Source organism: Sorex araneus, chromosome 6 (assembly GCF_027595985.1).
Source record: "Sorex araneus isolate mSorAra2 chromosome 6, mSorAra2.pri, whole genome shotgun sequence".
NCBI lineage: Eukaryota > Metazoa > Chordata > Mammalia > Eulipotyphla > Soricidae > Sorex > Sorex araneus.
In genome coordinates this window covers 112230943-112256878 of record NC_073307.1, presented here as the reverse complement: position 1 = coordinate 112256878, position 25936 = coordinate 112230943, and the positions used below count along the sequence as shown (strand labels likewise).

Below are 25936 nucleotides of genomic sequence, written 5' to 3'. Positions count from 1 at the left end.
GGTGGGAACAGCCCCCGGCCCCAAGCCCAGGACAGGAAATGTTCTTTGTTTCTCCTGGCTCTGGGCCAGGGTCTTATCCCAGCTTACATACTTGTTGGAGAGTTCAGGCTGGGTGGTGGATCTGCAGTCCCCTTGGTTTCCGTGTGGCTAGCTCAGTGTCCAGTGGGACCAGCTGCCCAGGGACACTGCCGTCTGTTGTGTGGGTGCCTGTCGCAGGGGCCTGAGTGAGGTGGTTCCTTCCCGTCAGGCCCACCCAGCTTGAGCCCTGAGGCCTACCGGGGTGCACATCCTCTGCTGTCAGCCCCCTGAGCTGGGCCAGCGGGGGCTTCCCAAGAAGCTCTGGTCTCCAAGTCCCAGCCCCTCTCTGAGGAGGCGGGCAGTGAGGCAGCCAGAGGCTTCTCAGCTCCGAGCTCCGGAGCCAGAAGTAACATTGACCTTAAATGGTAAAAGCTCCCCAGAGTGAAGAGAGGCTGGCCAGCCAGAGGAAAGAGGAATAACTCAGTTTTAGGTAAGTCATCGCTTTACCCAAGAATAACCTGCCTTTTCAGCCGGGAAAGCGGAGGGAACCCTTCTCCTCCTTAAAGGTACAGGGTGTGTGGACAGGGAAGTGTGTGTGTGTGTGGGGGGGGGGTGCTTGACTTGAGCTTTCCAGGGGTGTTGGCTCTATTGTGTGGCATTTAAGCTGTGTTTTTCTCAGTTGGACTATCATCATTCTGAGATAAGTAAGTCTCGCCGGGGCAGCCCTAACTCCATCTTGCTCATTCGCTTGCTGTTGGAAGGCAGAGTCAGGTTTGGGTTTGGGCAGTTTGGGTTTAAGAGCCCCACCCCCAGATTTCCTGTGGGCCCCTTTGGGGTAACAGAGGATCCCTAGATTATACAAGTCCACCAAGCAGGGCTCTCTCCTACCTCCAGTTTCCTCTTTCTCAGCCTGCTTTGTGCTTCCTTGCTCTGTTCCCCTGCACCCATAGCCCTCGTACCCTCCCGGGTCAGCCTTGGACCAGCCCTGGACCCTGTTTCCAACCTCAACCGTGTCCCGCTTCTGTCCCTGCTGATCCTGTCCTGTTCTCAACTGCAGTCCCACTTTCATTGTTCTTCTATCTTCAGCTCTTCCTCCCCGCCACTGCCGCGGCCCGTGCTAAAAGGGGAGCATGTGCCCTGACTGGGACACCTGCTCACCTCTAGGAGCATCCTGTCCACACTGCCTCTAGGGTGAGTGGTACTCAGACTGGCTTTTGCCTAAGGAAAGACCAGAGTAAGTGAGGGTCCAGCTGTCCTGCTCCCTCCTGCCCAGAAAACAGTTGGGAAAGCCTACATGTTCCGTATTCTAAATTATCAGAGCAAATAAGAGAGCCAGAGCTCCAGACTGGCACTCCAGCATTCCGAGCTCTGTAGTGACGATTCTAATACTTTTTCAGGTTAGTATAAGGGGTAGAGTGCAAGGGGTAGAGAAACAGCCTGAAGGGTTGCCTGAGCTGGATCTCTTGCAGGAAACAGGAGCAAAATGCCCAGACTACCCAGCTGGGAGTGCTCACCAGCAAAGGGGGTTGTTTCCAACAAAGGGCGATAATATGCCTATAAGGCAAGTGGAGTCAATTCTAGGCTCTCCCTGGGGCATTTTCATATAGAGGAAACTCAGGCTAAGTGATTTGGCTAAGGTCACACTGCTGAGAGAGAGCAGAGCTAGACTGGAACCCAGATCTGCTCACTCACTCCAGCTTTCCTGCTTCTCCACATAGAGTTTGAGGGAGTCTCTTGCCTTAAATTGAGCTTTGTGATTTCTGACCTAATGGATAATGCCATAATCTTCACTATATGTGTTGGGTCCATGACTCAGTGGGGTGTGTGTGTGTGTGTGTGTGTGTGTGTGTGTGTGTGTGTGTGTGTGTGTGTGTGTGTGTGTTGGGGTGGCTGCTGTGGTGTGCTGGGCTGATGGATCTTCCTCTATGCTTGCTAGTAAGTGGAGTATTCCTTCCTATTCTCCTAGAGATAAAAACCACTGTCACTGTCACTGTCATCCTATTGCTCATTGATTTGTTCGAGCGGGCACCAGTAACTTCTCTCATTGAGCGACTTATTGTTACTGTTTTTAGCATGTCCAATACACACGGGTAGCTTGCCAAGCTCTGCCGTGCGGGCGCGATACTCTCGGTAGCTTGCCGGGCTCTCCGAGAGGGGCGTAGGAATCGAACACTGGTCTGCTGCATAAAAGGTGAACGCCCGACCACTGTGCTATCGCTCCAGCCCCAGAGATAAAAACCATGGCTCCAAAATGATTTTTAGCCTCATGAGCAAGTTCTCTGGAAGAAAATTTTATTTTTTGGCTTTTTGGGTCACACCCAGTGATGCTCAGGGCTGACTCCTGGCTCTGCACTCAGGAATCACTCCTGGCAGTGCTCAGGGACCATATGGGATGCTGGGAATTGAACCCAAGTCGGCCGCGTGCAAGGCAAACACCCTACCCACTGTACTATCACTATAGCCCCTCTAGAAGAAAATTTTAGCTCCCAACTTGCACCACCCTACCCAGCAGGGAAAGATTAAAACCACACTCATCTTGTTCATGGGGATGTTTTAGCTGAGAGCTTGCATGGCTACTAACCTTTACTCCCTATTGCTGGATCCTGTTGTCTTGAGTACTATGCTCAGTTTGTCTTGGTGGGCTTATGCTGAGGGGACTTGGGGAAAGCACCAACACTAGCCATCCGCATTCATATGCTCCTTACAGCACTGTTCTTGGTGGGTGGGCAGGGGAATCTCTTCCATTTTCTAGGGGAGGATGTTTAGGGACTTATCCTGGGTTACCAGCAACCAGATAGCAAAATAGGAAGTGGCATACCTGGGACGGGGGTATCTAGCACTCTGCAATATAACTTCTACCTGTAACTCTTTCCCAGATGGACCCAGGGGGCCTTGGTTTGGGGGTGAGATGTTCCATGATGCTGTGAGAAAAAGTTACACTCATGAACCGATGGGCTTAACTTCAAATTGAGGTTTCAGCTTCTCAGAGTTTCTATAATAGAGGCAGATGGTTGTAACTCCCAATCCCCCAGCAGGAATGGAGACAGAGCCCTGGAAGGACGGGGAGCTCCTCTTGGATCTGCTGTGTGTCCTTCGCACAGCGACTTCAGGAACAGACAAACTACAACTCAGAATCCAGTTTATTGTTACTTATTTTTATGAAATGGGACATGATGCTCGTAACCTATGTCCAGGTCAGACAGGGTCCTGGGTTTATGACATGAGTGTGCTTGATGACCAGATTCTTCTAGGCTAGCCTGAGAAGATGCAAGGTAAGGAGGGTTGTCTCAAGTGATTAGTCTCTTCCCCATGTTGTTGCCCTCCCACCCTCAGCACTAGATTGCCCCCAGCTGTCCCTTTAGTGGCTGCAGAAGGCCGATTCTGTTTGCTGATTGAGGAGAAACAGAGGACGCGGTGAAAGGGAGGAGGATGAGATATTGTGCACCCCCAGATTCTGCCCTGGAGAATCTCTTCCTCACAGAGCCTGGGAAGTGGAGGTTGGGGAGGGGGAACTGAGTTCTCGGGTGGTGAATGTGGAAGGATGGAGGAGAAATCAGCATTGAGCTTTGTGATTTCTGACCTAATGGATAATACCATAATCTTCATTATATTTAGAGGATATAATCTTAGTAATATAGAGAGGAGCATTGAGCTCCTCCCTCATGCCAAGTATGAGCAGAATTGTTTATTAATTTAACCCTTGGTGTTGGGTGAGGATCCCACAGCTGACAGAGGGGAAGTGGGACTCCACTTCCCACACAAGGTGAATTGTGAGCAAGGTCCAGCTTCGGTCTGAAGCAGATGCTCCTTGTATTAGACTCCACCTTGTCCCTGTCTCATAACTGTAGTTCCAGGGCGGTGATCAAGGGTCAACATCCAAATCACGGTAGAATCAAGTACCATCCAGGTAGAACCTGGAAAGGGTATAGTGGACTGACCCCGTGGGATGTGGAGATCAGACCCCAAGTTCAGACAGTGGTCTAGGGCAGGCTGCAGAGGTCTACCTCACTTCTGGAGCTTTGTTTTGTAAACTTTCTCCAACCTTTTTTTTTTTCCTTTTTGGGTTACACCTGGCGATGCACAGGGGTTACTCCTGGCTTTGCACTCAGGAATTACTCCTGGCAGTGCTCAGGGGACCTACCCACTGTGCTATTGTTCCAACCCCTCTCCAACCCTTTTCAGTGGAGAAAAGCAGCAGGGAGAAATGAGCACTGCCAGGAATGCCTTGGATTCATGATGGGTTGATTTTGAATTAATTTTTGATCATTGTGTCTCAGAATTCTTTTACTGTTGCCAATCTTTTTGTGACTCTCACATTCAGTTATGGACTCCATGCAGGATTGTGACCCACAGTTTAGGAAATTAGAGTCTAGAGGAGAAGAAAACAGGTGATTTCCATGAAATTTGCATACAAGTGGATGGACATGGAGAATATCATGCTAAGTGAAATGAGTCAGAGAGGGATAGACATAGAATGACTACACTTATTTGGGGAATATAAAGTAACATAATGGGAGACTAACACCTAAGGATAGTAGAGATAAGGGCCAGGAGGATCACTCCATGGCTTGGAAGCTGGTCTCATGTGCTGGGGGAAAGGGCAGCTGGGATAGAGAAGGGACCACTAAGTTAAAGATGCTTGGAGGGCTCACTTGGGATTGGACATATGTGCTGAAAAGTAGACTATGGACCAAATATGATGGCTGCTTAGTACCTGTGTTGTAAGCCATAAAACCTAAAAGGAGAGAAAGAGTAAGAGGGAATGGGCCTGCCACAGAGGCAGGGAGGGAAGGAGTAGGGGTCGTGGGAGGGAAACGGGGAATATTGGTGGTGGATAGTGGGCACTGGTGGAGCAATGGGTACTCAAACATTGTATGACTGAAACTTAATTACGCAAGTTTGAAAGTTTATAATTGTATCTCATGATGATTCACTAAAATAAAAAAAAAATTTAAAATCAGGTGATTTCCACTCATCTGGAGAGAAAATTTCTCCCCAGCAAGGCATAGCCAGGAGAAACAGTGAGTGAAGACTGGACCTAATGAGGTCGAATTACTTTTTTCTTTCTTGCTATTAAATAAATTCTATTTAGTTATTTTTTCCTGGTAAGAAAAGCAATTAATATTGGTAAATTTTTGTGAAAAGGATCGAAAAGGAATATAATAATATATTTATAGAGAAATATAAAGAAATGAAAGTCACTCCAGAGGAGTCAGAGAAATAATTGGTAGGGCACTTGCCTTGCGTGTAGTGGATTGCGGATCAATCCTTGGCATCCCATGTGGTCCCTACCAAGAGTGATTCTTGAGGGCAGAGCCAGGAGTATGTCCCATGTACTGCATGTACTGCTGGATGTGGTCAAAAAACAAGCAAGCAAGCAAACAAACAAAAGAATTCCTTCAGAATCAGGTATTATTTATACCATATTTCACTAATCCTTGCACGTTTTTGTTGTTGTTGTTGTTTGTTTGGGGCCAGACACAGAAGTGCTCAGCACCTAGTGCTTGGAGCTGTGCTCAGGGATCGCTTGTTATGGGGGATGAGGGGCCATATGGGGTACTGGGAATTGAACAAGGGTTAATTGCATACAAAGCAAGCACCTTATCTGCTGGCCTACCCACTGATCTATTGCTCCAGCCCCTAAGTACCATTTTTAAGTACTATTGGTACAATTCTTTTTTAAAAAGTTCACATAATGGTCGTATCCAACTTTTTTTTTTGCAAAAAAAAAATTGGAGCAAAATCTGTGACCATTATGCAATGAAATATGGCTACTTCTTGCTTTATATTCTTCTGTATTTTGTAAGAGTGGGGTCTTACTGTGTATGTGATTTTGTAGTCTTCTTTAAAAATATAAAAAATTAATTTTTGAAAAGTGCAGTTTTAGGTTCAGAACATAATTGAAAGGAAGGTAGTAGATCTCAGATAAATTCTGACCCCCACATATATGTCTCGCTCCACAGCAATACCATCCATCTGAGCAGGTAACTTGCTGTAACCGGTAATCTTGCATTGACAGATCCTCACCCAAAGTTCAGATTTACCTCAGGGCTCACTGTGGTGATGTCTAGTCTCTGGGTTTAGATAAAAGTAAAATATCATGTAGTCCTCATTATAGTACATATTCACTATTCTCAAAGTTAGCTGTACTGCTTCTTCATCTCTCCCACCCTTTCTCTCTAGCCATCTGATCTTTTTACTGTAGAAATTTTTATTTTGTCATAGAGCTGGAATCACATGGTATGCAGTCTTTTCAGAGCACATCTTTCATTTAGTAATACACATTTAAGTTTCCTCATAGTTTTTCCATGGTTCATTACTAAAGCATTTAATTGCCTCTATTGATCACAGCTCATTCATTCACTCACCCACTGCAGGACATCTTAGTATAATTTTTATTTATTTCATTGGTTTTATTTATTTTTGTTTTGGGGGAACACCAGGTGGTTCTCAGAGTTTCCTCATTACCCTGTGCTCAGGGATCACTCCAGATAGTGCTCAGGGGACCACCCATTTGCAGTACTGGGGATTGAACTGGGGTTTACCACCTGCCAGACAACCTTGTCAAAGTTCCAGCAGCCGTGGTCACATCCTACAGTACCTCCACACCAATGGCTCAAGTCTACCGTTCCACTAATAATCTCTGCAGAGACACCAAACTGTGAACATTCCAGGTACTCAGTGTTCATGCTGAACTCTGGGGTCTTCTTAGAGTAGGGCAGATAGCTTCACCCCATCCAATACCCTTGTATTTCTGAAAGCCCTGGAAGCCACACCCACCTTTCACAGCCACTGCTGTGTCAAGTCATCGGCCTAGTTCTACAGATCCTGAAGTTTCTGGACTGCTTCGCTGTGTACGTGTGACACCTCCAAATACTGAAATTACAGTAGGAGCACACCAAATTAGGTAAGAAAGTAATATAGAAGTCAACTAAACTCAGCAAATAAAAACAATAACACAGACCCCTTCGTTAGCAAAAATAGCTTCGTTTTTCCCCAGACAAGGACTTAGCAACCCCCGTGGTGAGATATCACAATTTTCACAAATCTTCCTTTACTGTAGTATTTTTGATAATTTCATGAGCCATTTAGTTGAAACAAGCAATATAAAATAAATTATTGTGGGTGGGCGGGCTAGGGGGTTGGTTGGGAAAATGGGGACAATGGTGGAATGAAGGTCACTCTGGTGTTGGGATTGATGTTGAAAGGTCGAGAGCCCACAGCAACTGTATTATGAACAACTTTGTAAATCAGCGTGTTTAAACACTCTATTTTTTTTCTTTTCTTTTCTTTTTTTTTTTGAAAATAAGACTAGTGCTCTAATCCCTGTACTATGTCTTCGGTCCCTCAACCTGCTTAAAAAAATTTAAACATACTATCATGATCATTTTTCCAAGTCACAAAGATACTTTGAAAAATTATTTTTCAATAGTTGTAAAAGAGAGACTAATTTTAGTCCTGCAGCAATTTGATCCTTATTCCTCATTCACTCGTAAATGTGTTTTTTTGCTGTAACTACTCCATATGTTTGAGGCTCTACCATTATAATTCGAACCTTGGAGGCCCCAGGACTGCTGCTGTTCAGAGGAGAGGCCCACAGCCCCAGTGGCAGGATTTTTGGGTTTTGGTTCCATTAAGACTTTGCATCACTTAAGTATGTAATTATCTTTATCAGGTCTGATAAGATGTCTATGAATATGGCCCTTCTTCTTTTGTGAAGGAAAAGACAAATTTAGAATCCTGAAATTTGAAATACTGTTAACAAGAAAGGCCCATGCCCTGCTACTGAATCTCCTGTATCACTTTCTATGACTTCTGAGCTCTGTGCTCTAAAATTCCATCTGTATTGCTATGACCAACGAGTCTGACTCAGAGAGGCAGGCTTCAGGATTAATTGGGACCCCAAGTTCTCAAATCAAATGACTTGAATTAAAATTCCAGCTCACAGGCCTCACGTTCCGGGGAAAGGTCAACTCAGAGAAGCGATCACCAACTACATTGTAGTCGAAGGCCATGTGGGGGAAGGGAGTTGCGGGCTGAATGAGGGCTAGAGACTGAGCACAGTGGCCACTCAACACCTTTATTGCAAACCACAACAGCTAATTAGAGAGAGAAAACAGAAGGGAATGCCTTGCCACAGTGGCAGGGTGGGGTGGGGGGGAGATGGGATTGGGGAGGGTGGGAGGGACACTGGGTTTACGGGTGGTGGAGAATGGGCACTGGTGAAGGGATGGGTTCCCAAACTTTGTATGAGGGAAGTATAAGCACAAAAGTGTATAAATCTGTAACTGTACCCTCATGGTGATTCTCTAATTAAAAATAAATAAATTTAAAAAAAATATAGTAGCGTATGTGAATTGCCGAAGCTTTTACAGAATAAAAGAATTCATCATTCAAACAAAAAAAAATAAAAAAAAATAAATATATAAATGATTAAAAAATAAAATAAAATAAAATAAAATTCCAGCTCACAACTTACTCAGCTCTTTATTTTTATGTTTTAATTAATTTCTCATATCACCATGAATTACAAAGTTATGAAGTTATTCAAGGTTGAGTTTCAGGGGTACGATGTATTAGCATCAATCCTTTTACCTGTGTCCAACTAATGTCCCCAGTTTTCCTCCTGCACCCAGCCTGCCTCTATAGCAGGAAATATTGTTTTAAATTTTTTTCCTCTTTCAGGCACTGTGCTTTACAATACTGCTACTGTTCCCTCTGTCATTGTTGTAGTGGTCCCTTACCTGATCACTTCTCCCTTCCCCAACAGTGGCAAGATTTCTTCTAAGGACAGGTCTTCTGCTCTTCATTTATATTGTCTTTGAGCTTTAGTTATTCCCCTACTATGTTTCTTTATATCCCACATAGTAGTGAGTTCAGTCTGTGACTGTCCCTCTCCCTCTTTTTTATTTTACACAGCATGAGCATCTCCCAGATCCATTCGTGTATCAGCAAATAGCACAGCTTCATCTTCTCTTTTGGCCAAGTCGTATTCCATTGTGTTTATGTACCATAGTTTCTTTATGTGTTTTGGGGCACTTGTTTTGGTTATTGTGAATAGTGCTTCAGTGAAAATAGGAATATAGATTTTTTTTCTGCATTGTGCTTTTGGGCCCTTGGGGTATGTATTCCAAAATTGTGGAACTGCTGAGTTGTATGGAAGCTCAATTGCTAATTTTTGAGGAATGACCATATTGTCTTCTTAAATGCTGAACTATTGGCATTCCCACCAGAAGTGAATGGGGGTATCCTTTTCCCTGTGTACTTTTTTTTTTTTTTTTTTTTTTTTTGCTTCTTGGGTCACACCCAGGGATGCTCAGGGGTTACTCCTGGCTCTGTACTCAGGAATTCTGGCGGTGCTTGGGGGACTATATGGGATGCTGGGGACTGAACCGGGGATTGAACATGTGCAAGGTAAACTCCCTACCCGCTGTACATTCGATCCAGTCCTTCCCTACATACTTGCGAACACTGGCTGTTGCTTTTTGATGACTACAAGTCTCTGTGGTTTGAGGTGATATCTCATTGTTGTTTTGATTTAAATTTCCCTGCTAATTACACACAGAATTTTTTATATACCTTTTGACCATTTGCATTTATTCTTCGGGCAAGTTTCCATTAATCTCTTTTCCCCATTTTTTAAATGTGGTTGTATGTTTTGTCTTGTAGAAGTCTACCAGTGCTTTATATGTCTTGGATATTAATTCCTTTATTGAATGAGTGGTGGGCAAATAATTTCTCCCAGTTTGTGTGCTGTCTTTGTATTCTGGCCATCATTTCTGGTGAAGAATTTTCATAGTTTAATGTAGTACCATTTATTTATATTTGCTTCTACTTGCTTGATCAGAGGCCTTTCATCCTTAAAGATGTTTATAGCTTCAATGTCATGTAGAGTTCTTCCTGTGTTTTCCTCTATGCACCTTATGGATTCAGGTCTAATATTGATGTCTTTAATCCATTTTGACCTGAGTTTTATGCATGGTGTTAGAAAGAGGTATGAGAAGTCTTTTTAACTTTTTTTTTTGCATGTGACTGATCAGTTTTCCCAACATCACTTATTATTTTTTAAATTTTTTAATTGAATCACCGTGAAAAAAATAGAAAGTGTTCAGGTTTAAGTCTCAGTCATATAATGATTAAACCCCCATCCCTTCACCAGTGCACATGTTCCACCACCAAGAACCCCAATATACCTCCCCCACAGCCCCCCTCACCTGAGTGGCTAATGATCTTCACTTTATTCTCTCTATACTTTGAATATATTCAATATTTCAATAGAGAACTCGCTATTATTATTTGGAATTTCCCCCAACAATCAATCCTGCTGAAAAGGCATCATTTAATAATTTGTTTTCCATTGCTGAGAAAGAAGACTCTATGAGTTTGCATGGCCACGACAGAGGCTGTGCAGTTTTGGATTTCTGATATTTTAGCTCAGTTCACAGTCTAGATGCATTTCTATAAGAAGCCACTCTGGGTGCCAAAATGGGTTAGAAGACCTCTCAGATCATAGTCTTTAAGGACCCAACATCACTTATTAAAGAGACTTTCTGCTAAGGATATTCCTTAGTGAGAGAATATGTTTAATCATGCCACTCATGTTTTAAAACCTCAGCACTTTGGCTAATCCCTAACTTTAAGGAGTAATACAGCTACATGAGAAACCATTCTATTCTGTTTCCCAACAGAAAAACTAAGTTCAAGTCAGATGAGTCATAGACTTTTAGAAAAATGGCTGTTCCACAAAGGTGAGGGAGCTCCAAGAAATAGTGCCGAGATTTTCAGAAACAAGAACTTCCGGAAGCCATTACTAGCCCCAGGGGCACTGTCCCAGGGTCAATGGGACAGAGAAAGGTGCTAGTATGACTGCATGACTTTTTGGGTTCAGGAAAAGAGCTGCAGATATACAATGCTGAAGATAAGAAGGGGCAGGGGAGGCAACATTCAACCTCTGTCTCCTACTACCTACTAGCCACTGGTAAAATTCAGCCAGCAAGGATGAAAATCTGAGTGGTGCATCCCATTGGTGTTGTTAGAAAACAAAGGCGGGTGCTAGAGCAATAAACAGCAGGTAGGGCATTTGCCTTGCACACAGCTGACCCGGGTTCAATCCCCAGCATCCCATATGGTCCCCCAGCACCGCCAGGAGTAACCCCCATGCATCGCTGGGTGTGACCCAAAAAGGAAAAAAAATAAACAAAAAACAAAAGCAGAGACTGGATCAGCAGAGAGAAGGGAAGGAAAGACAGTAGATAATCAGCTATGAGGGCTAATGGACAAGAACATCCATATTGAAATATAAGTAAAGTCCTAAGTAAAATTTCCTATTTTATCCATTAGTTTGCAAAAACTCTTTGAGAGCTGATTGTGGTGTTCTTAGTAATAGCATCTTCACTCCACATTCTATAGGTTCCTGTGAAGTTACATTCCCATTTTATTAATTGATTTAATTTAAACTATAAAAGTAGATTTCACTAATCAATTTATATGAACACCTACCAGTGGTGTCACAAGTCTCTGAAAACAAGTGACTGTATGAGGTGCTATGTCAGTGTGCCTCGGGGTTGTAGTCTGACCCCATTCCATCAGGACACCTCACCAATTGAAGATATGACAGTGAACTCACAACAGAGGAACTGAGAGAAGGCAGCCCTGTGTTAATAATAAGAAAGTAAAGTTTTATATGTTTCAAAGTGTCCTCCTGTTTTCTATTTGTGCATTCCCAGGGCAGACATATTCTGCGCACACTGGGTTATACCAGGTGTGTTTGGGAATACTCTTGGCTCTGTGCTCAGGAGTCAATCCTGATGATGCCTGGGGATCCTATGCAAATATACCTACAAAGCAAATGCCCTACCTCCTGTACTATCGCCCCAGCCTCATATTTCACTCTGAAGACCACTCCTCCAGGTCACAGCCCCCCAGTTTAACTGGCTCCAATGACTCCCAGTCTCTGGCCAAAGCCTCAGGAGATGGACTTAGCTTGGGTCAGTATCAATCAGTATGTCAGGGCAGGAACATGGGTATAGAGTATGGTCATAAAAAGCCATCTCTTGAATGTAAGGGCTCCTCCTAGAGATTTTCTGAAAGTAAAAACATCTCCAAAGGATGCCATCACCTCCTGATGTATTGTCTTCCTATCATGCATTCTGGAGTTCTGTTTAAGGTTCCCAGCAATTCATCCACACTCAGTTTATTGAGTTACTTCCATATGTAACTAAGCATATTCCTTGTATGTGGGTTTTTCACAGATTTTTTTTATGATGTGTTCATGTACTCTCAACATTTTCAGCAGGTAAGGGGACCAGTAGAGGTGGCATGCAGGAAAAAAATGGACATGGTAATGGATCTCAGGGGTCCAATACATTTGACCAGAAACCTTGGCAACTTATCCCTCTATTCTGAGTCCCATGGTCAGCAAGAACACTGACATTGCTTAAGGCACACAGAGAAAGCCTGACTTTTCAGAGTTCTAAAGTGGTTCTTTCTATTTGGTGAAATCCTCAGGGACTTACTTTACTTGGTAATTGTGAGAGTAACAATAAAATCTTAATTACCATTAGAGCAGCTGTAATTTATTATATCCTGAGCTAAATGCTTTGCACATTTTATTTTATAATTTTGTAGCACCTTGTGAGGTAGGGAATATAATTCCTAATATGTTACTGAGAAAATGAGGCTGTATGAGACTCATTTGCTCACCCAGGGTTATAGGGCTGGATTCCTCTTGGTACAAAATGCAAATTTCAGCACTCTTACACCTGACTCTCAGGCCAGGAAGGATTTGAGGCTGGGCCAATAAAATTTTGAAATAAATTAAGAGAGCTGATTGTGGTGTTTCCTAACATGGAGCATTAATGCCTCCTGTGTAAGTGTGTGTGTGTGTGTGTGTGTGTGTGTGTGTGTGTGTGTGTGTGAGTTGGGAGATGGGTAGGGGTGGTGTGGGGTGGTGGTAGCCACTGGAAAGATCCAGGAGGACTATAATAGCTTGGGATGCAACTGGGGCTGGTACTTTCTGCTTATCTGATTAAGGAAGGAAAATTTCCAGGGGACACTAACTAAGTGATTATTTTTTTCTGAAAAAGAGATTGGGAGGCTAAATAAGTTTGGGAATCCCTGAATTAGATGATCAGAGATTTATTGAGCATCATTAAGGAAAAGTAGCCCCAGCAAGAGTTTAGAGCAGCTTCTTGGTGGATAATAAGTCTGTGACTGAATGAATGAAGTCCTCCTGAGCTTGAGGACACCGACAGGCATGCAGCAGTCCTAGAGTCTAGGTTGGGTTTTTTTTTCTTTTTGGGTCACACCCAGCAATGCACAGGGTTATTCCTGGCTCTACACTCAGGAATTACTCCTGGCGGTGCTCAGGGGAACATATGGGATGCTGGGAATTGAACCTGGGTCGGCCGAGTGCAAGGCAAAAGCCCTACCTGCTGTGCTATCGCTCCAGCACTTAGGTTGGGTTTTAAGGCCAATTGAGTGGGTACCCTGAGCACATCACTTTTCTCTTCTGAGACTCATTTTCCTCATACTCCAAAGTTTGGGAATTCAGCTCAGTAGTTGGTTATAGAGCAGTGACTGTGTCAGGTAGTGCGTCTGGGACAGGAGGGTGGGAAGGATGTGAGAAGGGTCAGTTTGTCATCTGTTCTCTGAAAGCACAGGCAGGGCCTGTGGGGACTGTTAGAACTAGTCCTAGGTCCAAAGTCAAAGGGAAGGGAAGGTTGTTTGAAAGAAAAGTCTGCGTGAGTGTGGGGTGTGTGTGTGCAGAGACAGACAGAGACAGACAGGGACAGGGACAGAGACAGAGAGACATGGACAGAGACAGAGACAGCATGCATAAGAGAAAGATACCTAGTCCTTCTCTGACTTGTCAGTGAGGCTTTGATGAGACCCATACCTCTGGGATCTGAAACACAAGCTCTATTGCTGCTGACAAAAGCCTCCTCTAGAAGAAAATCTTTTTTGTCTCACCCAGAGAGCTGACCACTCCTGGTTCCCTAGCCCCAAATGTAGGGGTGTTATTCTAAGGTTGGGATGGGAGCAATTAAGACTGGACTTCAAAAGACAAAGCACTAGAATTCAGGGCTACTGCCTACTCCTGAAGTTCTCTATTTGTGGAAGGAGTCTGGAATTTTTTTTTTTTTTTTTTGCTTTTTGGGTCACACCCGGCAATGCACAAGGGTTATTCCTGGCTCTGCACTCAGGAATTACCTCGGGCGGTGCTCAGGGGACCATATGGGATGCTGGGAATCGAACCTGGGTCGGCCGAGTGCAAGGCAAACACCCTACCCGCTCCAGCCCCGAGTCTGGAATATTTGAAGAGACCCCGATAACTTATTACCACCTATATGCTACCTGCTCAGCCCTTGAGGGTGGGCCTCTCAGATGGCTGTGAAGCCATACTGTCCATGAGGCCTCTCATGAAATGCTCGCTTACAGTTTCCTAAACACTCAACCAGAGCCCTGCCCATTGCCCTGCACTACCCCTACTGCCCCCACCCCTGGACCTACCCTAGATTTTTTTTTTCTTTTTGGGTCACACCCAATGATGCATAGGGGTTATTCCTGGCTCATGCACTCAGCAATTAATCCTGGTGGTGCTCGGGGAACCATATGGGATGCTGGGAATCAAACCCATGTCGGCTGTGTGCAAGGCAAACCCTCTACCCACTGTGCTATTGATCCAGCCCCTCACCCTAGAATTTTATTTAAAAAAATTTTTGTTGAATTACCATGAGATAGACAGTTACAAAGCTGTTCATGATTTTCTGTCATATAATGTTCCAACACCTGTCCTTTCACCAGTGCACATTTTCCACCTGTGCACATTTCCCAATGTCCTCAGTCTCCCACTGTATTTCCCTGCCCTCCCCAGCAGCCTGCCTCTATGGCAGACATTTTTCTTCTCTCTTTCTATCTCGATTTCACTCTCTGTCTCTCTCTGTCTTTGTCTCTGCTTCCCTCCTTCCCTCCCTCTCCATCCAGTTTTGTTTTCCCTTTAGGCATTGTGCTTTGAAATACTATTACTGGAAGGGTACCATGCATATCACTTTACCTCCTTGCATCACTCAGTTTTTGTCCAGAGTGATCATTTACAGCTATAATTGTCATAGTCCACCTTAGAATTTTTGTAGGCCTTATGTCATGTTGTCTTTATGAGTCTCCCTTATGAGTCTTTCCTTATTTATTTTAAAGGTTTATTTATAGTTAAGGCAGGGTGTTTATCATGGTATTGACATTTATGACCTGTGAAATTTTTTATAACTCTGTTGATGTAAAGATAAACATACTTAAGGCAGGGAATGTGGTAAAGCACATGTATTGCATTGAATTTAATCACCAGCAGTACAAATAAATAGATGTAAAATATTATCTATTAAAACATTTCTGGCCTAAATAATATTTTAAAATTTATTACAATTTTTAATTGCCTTGGAGTTCAAACCCAGTGATGTCAGAGATTGAACCTAGAGTTTCCACATGCTAGTCATCTGTTATTTCCCTTGAACCACATTCCAGCCCCTACACATCCCCTTTCCCCCCTACTAATTCTAAAAGAAATAAAGGGACTGTGGATGTATCTCAACATTAGAGCACTTGCCTTACTTATGTGAAGCCTTGGTTTGATTCCTGTTGTAAAACAAAACAAAACAAAACAACCCAAAAAAATGAAAATCCATCCCTGGATACTAGGACTGTCCCTACAGTACTGTATGGCTAAGTAAGATTTACCTGTGTAACATTACAGAGTTCAGAGGTTGGTATGAGAATCGACAATCTCTGCATCCCCTGAGAGTTTATGGGATTATGGGAACTGCAGCTTTTTCATTCTGTCTCTGACCTAGAGTGTTAGTCTGCAGGTTAGTAGGACCCATAGGTGACTTGTGATACAGTCTGAGATGCACTGTTTCCGCTATCCTGGCACTCCTGGGAATGTCTGCATCACAGGCTCCAGAATGACCCTAAATAATCCAAGAAATTACATAACAAAAAGTCCTATGTGGAAGACAGACTTTTCATGAGATACTCATCCAAAAGCCAAGCATGGCCAAAGCCACTGTCTTCTCTTACCCAGTTCATGCTTCCCTGAGCTAGCCCCCTGTCGGTATACACTTGCTTTTGAGTATACCCTAAAACACTAGGCCTCCAAAGTCACCTCATTCAAGGAACAGCCTTATGCATGAGGCGTGTCTCATGGGGCCACAACCCAGAAGTGACACAGAGATACAGACAAATTCTCCACCCACTGGAAGGGCAACTGGGAAATACAAAGGGGCACAGCAGCATTAGGGGAGGCCTCGCCATCTCTGCTGCATGATGAGACCTAATGAGGCAAGTAACTGTTTCTGCAGAGTTGAGGCCTCCAGACAGTGAGAAACCAAGGGATGGGAATGTGAACAGTCAGAGGCTCACTACTAGCAGAGAAGTTCTAGGAAAGTTGGGAGAATTTTGGGTGAGGGAGAGGGGGAGAACACTTAGAAATGTTCAGGTCTTACTTATTTCTGGCTCTGCACTGAGAGATCAGATCTGACAATGTTCAAGGGACCATGTGTGGTGCTGGGGATCGAACTGGAACTTGCAAGGCAAGCATCTTACACCGTACCCACTGTAATATCTCTTTGGCCCCCCAGTTATCTCCTTAAAGACTTAGAGGCACTACAGTATAGAAACCTGCCATATTGATGGCTCCAAATAGTGCTGAAAAATGGAAACGTGTATTTTCAAGACCTTTGGCAACATCACCTAGAACACAAGTGTTGCAGAGGTGCTTGGTTTGAAAAAACTCACTGAGGATGTCCTTATGTGAATGGACATGAGCTGGATGACATGTTATCTAGAAAGGCTTTGCTTCACACACATCTGCCAATGTGGGTGAGCCCACAAAGCTTCTCCCAGAGGACAGAGAGGACAGTTATAGGGAAAATATGGAGTCTGCTGGTTTCCACCTATCTGACCAATCATTTTATCGCTTTAGAGAAGCCTCAGCACTGCAGCTCAGTTTCCTTTGCTGCAAACTAGCATCATCAAATAGCAGCACAGTTGGGAGCCTGAGTGAGCATATATACCTAAAGCAAGGTCAACCTTTGATAAAAGGTGTCTTGACTTATGTTTTTCCAGACTCCCATGTAGTCCCACAGGGGGAAAGGCACATTCAAGGAGTAGGCTGGGTTCATCTCTCTCTTTGGCTTCCAAGAGTTGAGGGGTTACCCCAGTCCAGGAAGTTGTTTCCTTCTGAAAAGGGGAAAATGAGATGCTCTGGGCTTGAACTTGGGGTAAGCATCAGAACAGAGAGGAGACTTCCAGAGCTGAGTTGAACCATGGGACAGATTCCACTTCATATCAACATTAAAAGGAATATTAACCCAGGATTCCAGAAGGTCCAGCAGGTCCAGAAAAGGCAAAAATTAATCTCCTTGGTACAGGCAGAGTCATCCCGAGGAAAATGTTTTGATAATAAATGAAGCGCCAACTGGCAGAGTGACTGGAGAATTCTGTGCCAGCCCTACCCAGACATTTTACAAAGGGCTTTCCTAAATATTTGGAATTTGAAAATACAGTGTGGGATAATATTACTTTTCAAAAGACCCTGGACAGAGAAACGAATCGAGAGAGTGTTACTGTTGTGGTGGATGACTCTGGGCCTAGGAGTCAGCCTCTAATGGTAGTGGGACCTCGTTGAATCTGTCTCCTCATTTATAAAGCATACGCCACAGTACCTACATTGTAGGGTTGCTGGAAGGAGCAAATTAAATCATGGGTCTGGAACTGCTTAGACAGTAGACTGCTCTGAACAGCAGGAGGCTGTTAAATGTGAGAGATACCCTTAATAATGAACATCTGGGGTCAAGGAGATAGTACAGCGGGTAGGATGCTTGCCTTGCATGTTTGGCAACCGAGCTTCGATACCTAGCACCCCATATGGTCCCGAGTCCCAAGAGAAGTGATTGCTGAGCACAGAGCCAGAAGTAAGTCCTGAGCACAGCCAGTCATGCCCCCAAAATAAAAACAAAGAAAACCAGTAACTACCATCAGGAGGGAATAATCAGTGAAATAATTCAAAAAACATGAGTGGACTCCACAGGTGCGGTCAGGCCAGCAGACTCAAGATACTTGTGAGAGTTAGAGATGGCACCAGAATTCTGGTAAGGGACTTCCTGGGAAGCATGGAATTACCAGGTAATTCTGGGATTTTGCTTCTCAATGTATTCACTGTCACTGTCACTGTCATCCCATTACTCATTGATTTGCTCGGGTGGGCACCAGTAACGTCTCCATTGTGAGACTTGGTGTTACCGTTTTTGGCATGTCGAATACACCACGAGTAGGTTGCCAGGCTCTGCCATGTGGGCGGGATACTCTCGGTAGCTTGCTGGGCTCTCTGAGGGGGTGGAGGAATAGAGCCCGGTTCTGACGCGTGCAAGTCAAACGCCCTATCCGCTGTGCTATCACTCCAGCCCCTTAATATATTCACCTTCAAGAATTGGAAACAGGTATTCAAACAAAAACTCTACAATTATGTTTGTAGCAGCACTGTTCACAATAATCAAAAGGTGGAAACAAGTCAAATGTCCATCAAGTAATGAATGGATGAGCAAAAAGTGATATATCCAGGCAAATAAACATTGTTCAGTCATAAGAAGGAAGGAAGTGCTATTGTTTGCTGTAACATGGATAAATCTGGAAAACATTATGCTAAGTGAAAGAAACCAGATGCAAAAAGCCCACGGATGACATTATTCCATTTAAGTGAAATTTCCAGATCAGGCAAATTCAAAGAGACAGACAGTAGATTTGTGGTTGCCAGGGCCTGGGGGTAAGGGCTGGAGTAGGCAGAAGTGAAGAATGGAAGCAGATGCTTAATGAGTATAAGATTTCCATTTGGGATGATTAAAATTTCTAGAACTATATCATGGTGATAGGTGTGCAGCATAGTACTTGTCACTGAATTGTGCATTGTTGTTTGAGAGAGATAAAGTTTCAGGTTTGTAGCTTCAAATTTGATATTTGGATTGTAGCACTGTGGCACTGTCCTTCCGTTCATTGATTTGCTCAAGCGTGCACCAATAACATATCCATTGTGAGACCTGTTGTTAATGTTTTTGGCATATCAAATACACCACGGGTAGCTTGTCAGGCTCTGCTGTGTGGGCAGAGATACTGCTACTGTCGGTAGCTTGCCAGGCTCTCTGAGAGGGACAGAGGAATCAAACCCGGGTTGGCCACATGCGAGGCAAACACCCTACCTGCTCCAGTCCAATATTTTGATTAGTTGCAAAATTTTCACCTGATTAACATACACCTCCATATTATAGTTGAAATTTTTCTTTTGTGATGAGAACTTGTAAGATCCATTCTTAGCAAAAACAGGTTTTTGGTGAATAGAAAACATAACCCAAAGATTGGGATTCCCTCTCTTGTGGGGTGGCTGAGGTGGTGAAGGGGAGGATAACATTGAGGGAAGCCCAGAATAACTTTATCAGAAGAGTCATTGCTGTTACTTTCTCTGGAATCAGTGGCAATCAGAAGCTCAGAATATCCCAGGTGAAGCTGATTTTGATGTTTTAGGCATTAGCTCATGGCTAATGACAGCCACAAGGGCCCTTTTTGCCCTTCTCAAACATATGCCTGGTTCACGACCTTTGACTTGGTCATGGCAGGCATAAATCTTGGGCATTTCCTATTTAGGAAGTTGTGCAATTAGGCAGAGTTAAGAAAAATCGGGCAGGAGTGAGTGAAACCCAGAGAACATGATATTGCCCAGATGCCAACTAGAGGCTGACATGAAGCACTCTGGGTGAAAGGGACATTTTAGAAATGCAGACTTCCCAAGAAAGTGGCCACCCAGCCCAGGGTGAAAGGCAATTTTAGATACTTGTACTATTATTTTTGGAGTCTGGCTCACATTAGTTCACTACGCTCCAGATGAAGGGCTGCCGGGGAGGCCTGGGGCCTGGGGGAGTCCCAGGGCTGTTTTCCAGCACAGCTCTGGTTCAGATGCACAGGTGCATCTTCAGGCCAGTGTCCACCTCTTTCCCTACTCTGGGCTGTGGTTTTCTAACTGTGTGCTGGGACTCGTGCCACAAGCACCTAACACCCCATTCTCTGTGGGCAAGTTTCGACTTTGTGGAAGGGATGAAGCATCACCTCAGGCGTGACTACCTGCTGTGTTCTCAATATTGTGCAGTGGCTAAGTCCAAAGTAAGGAGAGGCGAGATCAGAGCAGGAGACATCTAGAAACATCCTTGGCTTTCCTTTGTTGGCCTTGGCAGAACCAAAAGGGGCCAGAATCACTTTTGCGCTGAGAGTCACTCTCCTTTGTCTCTAGTAACAAGGAGGTGCCAGGCAGGGAGAATGGGCACCCCAGATGCACTTCAGGTCAGGTCTGATAGGGCCAAGGAGAAGGGAAGGGAATGTGTTCTGGCAACTTTGCCTCTGAAAGCACAGAGGAGTGGTTGCAGTCAGCTGTAATCCTCACTGACTTGCCAAAGAAGGTCAGACTGTGAGATGAACTCTGGCTGGATCCTCCTTTCACGGAGACTTCAGGGTTCCCACTGGGTCCCGGACTTGTAAAAACCCAACATTTTTCAGTGTTTTTTTTTTCCCCTAAAGATTTCTAAAATCTTCCAATGAGAAGGGGGTCACCCTTTAAATACACTTTTACTTTGGGGACGAGTGTGCATTTCTTCAAAACTTGAATCCTTGAGGCCTAAACCAGAGTTTATTCATTTAAGTAGAAGTTTCCTGAAACACAGAGAAAAAGATATCAAAGCTGTTATTCTCTCACAACCATTGTTTCAGTCCCAAAGAGTAGATGGTTCTGGTAATGGTACCCAGGGTCTTGATTGGCGTCACAATTGGTGTTTCTAACAAACTTACTGCAAATATGATATGGTTAAGAAATCCTTAAGTTCCGTTGAGAGAGAGAGAGAGAGAGAGAGAGAGAGAGAGAGAGACTGACTGAGAGACTGAGAGAAGGAAAGTGCCTGTATAGAGGCAGGTGTAGGGTTTGGGGGGGTGATGGGAGGGAAACTGGGGACACTAGTGCTAGGAAACATACACTGGCAGAGGGATGGGTGTTAAAACTGTATTAAAAAAAACAAAAACACTATATTACTGAAACGTAATCATGAACAGCTTTGAAAGGGTCCATCTCACAAGTGACTCAATAGAAACATCTTTAAAAAAAGTTTCCTCTCTAAGAAATTCTATCAGTGGTTAGGTTAGTGTGCTTCAGTTTATTTGCTACAATAACAATATAGCACACAGATTGAAGGACTGTTGAAGTCACTTAGTCACATGTGAGATCAAGGTGCCAGCAGCTTTACTCTGCTGTGGTCTCGGTCCTTGGCACGTGGGTCATCTGCCCTTGTCCACACAAGCTCTTCCTGTGGGGCTGCCTTTCTCTGGTGTCTCTGCATATCCAAATTTACTCTTCTTCTGAGCCTCAAGTTGGGCTAGGGCCCTCTCTCATAGCCTCATTTTAATACAATTGTCTTTTTAAGGTCCTGAGTGCTGATGAAATCACGTTCTGAGATGAGGGCTTCAGTGTATGAATTAGGAGAGGACGCCTCTCAGCCCTTAACTACAGCTTTGATGGTTTTCCTCTGAGAGGCCTCATTCTCATTCAGCTGGAGTCTGATCTCTGATTGACAGTGCCTGCACCTAGACTGCTGAACTAAAGGAGGCTGGAGGTGGTTCTGCATGTTCCTGGAGCTCATTTGGGTCAGAGTCAGCTTTATGGCCACATCGAGGAGGGTTGATGACCGTTACACCTAGAGCTTCTATCTCTACTGCTAGCTGGAAAACAAAGCAGACCGATTCCAGATCCTGCTGGGTAAACAGCATGATGTCCTGGGTAAACAGCATGATGTCTTGGGACTTGGATGAGGAATCATCTGAACTAAACATTAAAATCATTGTAGCACTGTAGCACTGCCGTCCCATTGTTCATCGATTTGCTCGAGTGGGCACTATTAAGGTCTCCATTGTCAGACTTGCTACTGTTTTTTGGCATATTGAATATGCCACAGGTAGCTTGCCAGACTCTGCTGTGTGGATGGGATACTCTCGGTAGCTTGCCGGGTTCTCTGAGAGGGATGGAGGAATCGAACCCGGGTTGGCTGCATACAAGGCAAATGCCCTACCTGCTGTGCTATCAGTCCAGTCCATTATTATTATTATTATTATTATTATTATTATTATGTTTTTTGTGGAGAAAGTTAGGGGTTTGACTACACCTTGCAGTGCTCAGGCCTTACTTCTGGTGGGGTTTGGGGGAACCATATGAGTTGCTAGGCATTGAACTAGTCTTAGCTATGTTCAAGGCAAAAGTTCAGAAGCTCTTGTACTATCTTGCTGGCCCACAATAAAAAGTTCTCATACGCAAAAAGTCACCTAATTTTGTGCTTTTGGGAGTACACAATCATTTTCAGAACGTGAAGATGTAGCTGTTTTTTCTCTAGAATCCTTACAATAACCAGAAGCAAGATATGGTTGATCTCAATTAGTAATGTCAATAAGCATCAAATATCCAGATTTCCCTCCTAGTCACCCGCACGGACACCCTGTCCCTGTTGGCTGACTGAGTTCTTGCCTCTTTCTTTTTCAATCTCCGCTTCCTTTTTCAGCCAGTACTTTATTTTTAACTCTCTTTGCCCTCTTGAATGTTTTTATTGACATCTCTTTTAGGAAGCAGGCAGTAATAAATCACCCGCAAGGAAATCTATAAAAACTAGTTGAAACCACAGTAAGATAGATTTGCCCCCAGATAAGCAGGATCCTACAGGTTTATCCAGGGGCCCTAGGGGTATCTGCTCAGAAGGGAGGGCCAGGGGGCCTCCGGGTGGGAAGGGGGGGCTCCCAGAAGCTCAGGGAAGGGATGCACTTTGGCCTCCAGCCATGCACTTCTCATCTGGCCTCGGGGGAGAGCTCAGTGTTTCCATTTTAACCAGTTCAGATTTTTCCAACCACATCAGTGGTACTTTCTTATCTTTGGAAGATCGGCTTCGGAGCTCAGTTGTCTTGTTAGACCTCAAACAAGAGCAGAGAAAAAAATTGCTGTAGTTGTTGGGCCAGCTGGCTGGTAGTGGAGGTGCCTGGAGCACTGAGGTTTTGACAAACTGTTTTGACAGGAGTTGAGAGGGGTCCTGGCCAGAACTCCAGGGAGCAAGATGTCTGAGAGACTTTGTACAGAAGCTGGAAGGTAGGCACACAGAAGGAGGCGGCAGGTCCAAGAGGGGTTCCTTAACCAGTTCACAAAAAATGACCTTCCTGCTTTAAAAACCTCCCCCCGAGAGCTTTGATCTGAAAATACAGATCTGCGGGTAGTCAAAATTTCAAAAATATAAACCTACAGAGAAAAGTATCAATGTGTTCCACTAAAAAAATGGAGGCTAGAGATACAATACAAGGGATAAGACACTTGCCTTGCTTGTGGCCAAGCTTAGATCAAGCCTCAGCACCGTTAATGGTCTCCAAAGCACTGTCAGGAGTGACTCTAGAGCACCAAGCCAGGAGTAAGCCTTGAACACTGCTGGATGCGACCAAGCCCCATTTCCCCCAACCAAAAAAACAAAACAAAATAAACAAACAAAAAAACCAAAACCCACAACCCAGAACAAAACAAAATGGCTCTCTAATGACCATGAGAGCCCACAGACCATTATTAATTAATTAATTAATTAACTATTTAGTTTTTAATTGAATCCCGGTGAGATATACAGTTACAAGGTTGTTCATTTTTGTTGCCTTTTACTCATATGATGTTCCAACACTCAACCCTTCACCAATGTACATTTACCACCACCATTGTCCCCAGTTTCCCTCCCACCACCCTTTTGAGTATTATGATTCGCAGTACAGATACTAAAGGGTTATCATGTGTATCCCCTTATCTACTTTCAGCACTCAGTTCTTGTCCAGGATAATCATTTCTAACAATGATTGTCAGACTGTTCCTTCTCTATTCTAAGTGCCCTTTACTACCCACATACTTCCACCCACAGACCCTTTAGACTCTCATTTACTCCCTCTTAGATAATGGGAGTATTTTCTTGTTGAAAGGAGAATTTCTTAGAAGGAAATATTCTTTCCATTTTATCAAAATATTCTAACTGGGTTAAAGAGGATAATACTAAGGTGTTTGCTTTGCATGTGTCAGCAATAGTCCAATCATTGGCACCGCATAGAGTCTCCTGAGAGCTACCAGAAATTATCCCTGAGCACAGAGCCTTGAGCATCTGTAGGTGTGGCCCCTAGAAGAAAAACAAATAAAAGAAAAATATTCTTTTTTTTAATTGAATCATCATGATATATAGTTACAAAGCTTTCATGTTTGAGTTTCAGTCATACAATGATCAAACACCCATCCCTCCACCAGTGCACATTTTCCACCACCAATGTCCCCAGTATACCCATCCCTCATCTCAACTTTCCCCCTACCTCTATGGCAAAGATTTTCCCTTTTACCCTCTCTCTGCTTTTGGGAATTATGATTTGCAATATAGATACTGAGAGGATATCACGTTTGGTCCTTTATCTACTTTCAGCACACATTTTCCATTCCAAACGATATCTCCAACCATCATTGACTTTGTGATTTCTTCTCTATTTCAGCTGCCTTCTCCCCAAGCTCATGAAGCAGGCTTCCAACAATGGAGAAATATTCCTGGCATTTGTGTCTACTGTACTTGGGTGTCAGTCTCATATTATGTTGTTTTATATTATATAAATGAGTGCAGTCATTCTATGTCTGTTCCTCTCTTTCTGACTCATTTCACTTAGCATGAAACTCTCCATGACCATCCACTTATAAGCAAATTTCATGACTTCATCTTTCCTAACAGCTGCATAGTATTTCATTGTGTAGATGTACCAAAATTTCTTTAACCAGTCATCTGTTCTCAGGCACTTTGGTTGTTTCCAGATTCTGGCTATTGTGAACAGTGCTGCAATGAATATACAGGTGCAGATGTCATTTCTACTGTAAAGCAAAAATATTATAAGTGCAATATCAAGGGGGTTTGGGTGAACAGTGGGTGGCAGTTAGCTGTGGGGCATCCAGCCAATGCCTCCCTGGCCCCAGAAGGGAGAGTAGCACTCAGTGCCACTGCTGGAAACATCTCACATCCCACAACTGCTTGTCTTCACTGCCCAGGTGTCCATGGTTTCCCCAAATTTATGCATCCCTATAATCTCAGTGATGGTCCTCCAGGAAGACATGCACCCTCCTTCTTTGGAGCACATGTGCATTTAAACTGTGTTAATCATTCTATTTAGTTCAGTATTTGTCAAACCCTATAAAGTGCTGAGGATAGAAAGATGAGATTGGTGTTTGAAGAATGAAAAGGAGTCTTTCATGAAGACAATTAAATGCTATCAGCGAAATGGGGATGATCAACCTAAAAAGAAAATTGGAATGATGTCAGAGTATTGGCAGCATTTTCAATAAAATGTTATATAAAATAAAATATCAGTGCTTATGGAAGAAAGAGAAAAATTATTTTCAGAGTTCAAGTTGAAGACTTCCTAGAAGAAGAAACCAACACATAGAATTATGATTACCTGATTTCTATCTCATTGCTTCTATGCCACCATAGCAGGCTCCAATTTAGATGCAGTCAGAACTATTGCCAATAGAGGAAAAAATATTTTAAAATAATCAAGTAACAAAGCACTTATCTTTGCTTGACATGTAGCAATTCCTAACATCCATGCTAAATAAGAAAATGCATGTTTTAAACCTGAGATGATTATCTCTGAAGCAGGAACAATTCTAGGTGTGAGGAAAGTGCACTAAGGGATTAAAAACTACATACTAAGATTTGATTTGGGGTCAGGTGGACATTTGGGTTTGTCTTTGCAGTAGCTATGCTCAGCCTGGTCTCTGAAGGGGTTGCAGTAGGGGACGGGGCTGTAG

General features: G+C 43.8%; 1 protein-coding gene across 3 annotated transcripts in view; it reads left to right on the top strand.

Annotated features, from left to right (window-relative positions):
• Positions 1-373: 373 nt before the first annotated feature.
• The window catches only part of IRAG1 (inositol 1,4,5-triphosphate receptor associated 1), a 141282-nt gene continuing 115719 nt past the window's right edge, over positions 374-25936 (top strand). Inside the window, exon 1 of one of the 3 annotated variants that reach the window (XM_055142788.1) lies at positions 374-508. The gene's annotated coding sequence lies outside the window, so the exon portion shown is untranslated. The other 2 variants (XM_055142789.1, XM_055142790.1) reach the window with 2 other exon arrangements.